Consider the following 1,742-nt stretch of genomic DNA (forward strand, 5'->3'; position numbering starts at 1 on the left):
CTTTCCTGTGTTTTGCCCTCCCCCACAGTCCAAATCTGAATCTGATTGGTCTAGTGAGCTCCACTGTGCTGACTCACTGAGATAAGGCCCCACCCAACTTGCCCGACACCAGAGGCACTTTCTCCCCCACCCACATTGCACTCCTACTTGAAAAACTATCAGAGTCCACAGGACCCATACAGGCAGCAGTTGGCCTCAGTGTGCTTGGAGCCTTTTGCTAAGTAGTGCCAAGCTCAGCAGTGTCACCAAACCAGGGTCTACATTAACCTGTTGACCACAGCACTTCCCATCCCAGTGATTCCCTGAAACCCTGCCTCACCCAACTCATGTACTACATGAGGCTTCATCAGGGGCTGAACTTTAAGGGAGCCGGCAGGTGGCAGTAGGCCTCACATATCCTGGCTTTTTGTGGCACTACCCTAGGCCCAGTACTGGTGGCAGCCATCCTCAGTTCATAGCGTGGCCTCTCCCACATGCTTCTGGGGTTAGCACAGGCAGTGAACAACTGTGGATTGCTTTTTAGCAACAACCAGGTACTCCCTGGCCAGTCACAAGTGGGTGACCTGGGCCTGCACTGGAGCCCCTCCCAAGAGGCCCCAGAACCAACATAATTAGAGTTTGGTTTCAGATCACAGCAAAGCACCACCAAATTAGCCCACAAGTGCCACAATTAAAGGACAGTTTCAATAAGCACCAGAATCCCACTCAGTGTAGTAAGCCCCCCACATAGCAGCCTGTAAGCTGCGGACATGGCCAAACCCCAAAGCCAATCATCCTGAGGGTCAATCCTACACACTGTTGTGCCAATAGCAATCAAGACTCAACTATAACAGGAGAGCACAAACAAACCACACAAGGTACACTCCTAGAGCACCTGCAGCAGGTGACCAGAGAGACTGTGCCAGTGCCCCACAGGGCACCTACTGCATAAGGCTACCCGGCCTAGACTGGGAGACAGCAGATCTACCTAATACATAGAAACAAGCAGAGAGAGGCAACCTACCAGAGAGAGTACGAAACAATGGTTATAAAGAAGCTCAAGGAACTTAGTGAGAACTTCAACAAAGAGATAGCAAGTATAAAAAAGAACACAGAAACCATAAAAAAGAACCAATCAGAAGTGAAGAACACAATAACTGTAATGAATAATGCACTAGAAGGAGTCACCAGCAGACTAGATGAATCAGAGGATCAAACCAGTGATTTGAAAGAGAAACTAGCAGAAAACACCCAGCTGGAAGAGCAACAAAGAAAAAAAAAGATTCCAAAAAAGGAAGATAGTTTAAGAGACCTTTGGGACATCAAACATAACAACATTTGCATTATAGGGGTACCAAAAGGAGAAGAGAGAAAGCAAGGGATTGAGAATCTATTTGAAAAAATAATGACTGAAAAATGTCCTAACCTGGTAAAGGAAATAGACATACAAGTCCAGGAAGTGCAGAATCCCAAACAAGATGAACCCAAACAGGCCCACACCAAGACATATTATAATTAGAATGGCAAAGGTTAAAGACAAAGAGAGAATCCTAAAAGCAGCAAGAGGAAGGCAACTAGTAACTTATAAGGGAGCTCCCATAAAATTGTCACCTGATTTCTCAACAGAAACTTTGTAGACCAGAAGGAATTGGCATAAAATAGTCAACATGATGAAAAGGAAGGAACTACAACCAAGATTACTCTACCCAGCAAAGCTATCATTTAGAAACAAAGGACAGATAAAGAGTTTCCCAGACAAGAAA

Source organism: Rhinolophus sinicus, chromosome 4 (assembly GCF_057876585.1).
Source record: "Rhinolophus sinicus isolate RSI-liver-muscle chromosome 4, RSI-T2T, whole genome shotgun sequence".
Classification (NCBI taxonomy): Eukaryota; Metazoa; Chordata; class Mammalia; order Chiroptera; family Rhinolophidae; genus Rhinolophus; species Rhinolophus sinicus.